Genomic DNA, 2,073 nt, shown 5'->3' on the forward strand with positions numbered 1-2,073 from the left:
ATGGAGACTTCCAGGAAATACAATTATCGGTGAGTATAATTCACCATTTCCCAAGTCATCTCCATGACAGCACCCGGAGATAATACCAAAGAATAGTATTCAGGGAGGGACCACAGCACTCAAGACTTTGCGTCCGAATGCCATGTCCTGATTAGAAAGAACATCTAATCTATAATGCTTGAAAACGTATGTAAATTTTTCTGAGTGGCTGCACAACATATCTGCTCCACAGAAGCAGATGCTCTCTCTGCCCATGAAGAAGAGACTGCACGGGTAGAATGAGCCTTTAATTCAAGGGGGATTTTTTCCCTTTGCCGAATAGGTGTCTGAGATGGCCATACGGATCCATCTCGCAATAGAACTCTTGGAAGCCTTTTTGCCTTTGTTAGGACCTGCAAACTGGAGAAAAAGGTTTTTGTCTTTTCTCCAGGGACTGGAGGACTCAACATAGTGTAATACTGCTCTCCTTACATCTAAACAGTTGAATGATCTTCCTTGATCATTCTTAGGAGCTGAGCAGAAGGAAGGAATAACAATATCCTGGGATCTATGAAAAGATGAAGATACTTTTGGTACAAAATTAGGGTCTAATTTGAGAATGATTCTATCATCTCTGACTATAAACAAAGGCTGTAACGTAGAGAGAGCCAGAATCTCACTGACTCTACGTGCAGATGTTATTGCTGCCAAAAATGCAGTTTTTAAGGTAAGTAATTTGATAGAGATGGACTCTATTGGGTCAAAGGGAGCTTCAGTAAGGGCCTCAAGGACTACATTAAGGTTCCACGGAGGGTAGAGGTTTGTAATCCTAGGCCTAAGTTTCTCAGAGGCTTTAATAAACCTAGACACCCAACAATCATCTCCTAATTTCATTTGGAAAAGAGCACTGAGGGCTGAAACCTGCACCTTTAAGGTGTTTGGAGAAAAACCTAAGTCAAAACCATCTTGCAGAAAATTAAGTATCTGAGGAATGTTAGGGGATTCAAGTGAAAAGGAAGACCCACAACAGAAAATATATTTTTCCCCAACCTTAGAATAATTTTGACAGGTGGAAGACTTGCGACTGGCTAGCAGGGTGTTAATTACTCTTTCAGAGAAAACCTTTTCCTTCTAGTAGGAGCTTCTCAGTTTCCAGGCCGCTAAGCTGAGGGTATGAACCCGAATGTGCTGGACTGGACCTTGGGTTAGTAGATCTGGACGAGGAGGAAACCGTATTGGATCTTCCACACAGATTTTAGAAGAGGAAACCAACTTCTTTTGGGCCAAAAGGGGGTGATGAGGATTAACGTGCCAGAGTGGATCATCAGCTTGTGTAGTACTCTGGGCATTAGGACTATTGGAGGGAAGGCATATCCCAGGCTGAAAGACCATTCATGAGCTAGAGCATCCACTGCTACTGGAGAGTCTCTGGGATTCAGAGAGAAGAAACTGCTCATTTGCGCTTCTTCCTGCTGGCAAACAGGTCTATCTGGGGTAGACCCAGGCGTTGACTATTGACGAAAAAGCCCAGTCGGCTAACGTCCATTCCCTCGGATCTATAAAGCGTAGACTTAGAAAGTCTGCTATGATGTTCCATATCCTCCTGAGATGAACTGCTGAGATGGAAAGTACATTCTGTTCTGCTGAACAGAATATTTGACCTGAGACTGACTGTAGGGTTGAGTGGCGAGGCCCCCCTTGATGATGAATGAACGCCACCGCCGTTTGTGTTGTCTGAGTAAATGAGGAGGTGTCTGTCTTTGCAATAAAGTTTCAAGTCCTGTAGAGCCATCCAGATGGCTAACAACTCTTTCAGATTCCCTGACCTGTTCGCTAGAGCGGGACTCCATCTCCCTTGTACCGAAAGCTTTTCTGAGTGGGCTCCCCAACTATGAGCGCTGGCATCCGTGGTAATGATCCTGGGGTCCGGCATCATGCTTCGGTAGCGGAGCTGTATACATGGGGATTTTAAAATCCCCGCTTCTCTTCCGGCCAGGTGTGACGTCAGATGCCATACACGAGGCTGGATGTGCGCTCCAGAGGTCTCCTACGTCACCGGAAGTGACGTTTTACCATCGAGTCCTCCGGTTTAGT

Source organism: Hyla sarda, chromosome 1 (assembly GCF_029499605.1).
Source record: "Hyla sarda isolate aHylSar1 chromosome 1, aHylSar1.hap1, whole genome shotgun sequence".
NCBI classification, from domain to species: domain Eukaryota; kingdom Metazoa; phylum Chordata; class Amphibia; order Anura; family Hylidae; genus Hyla; species Hyla sarda.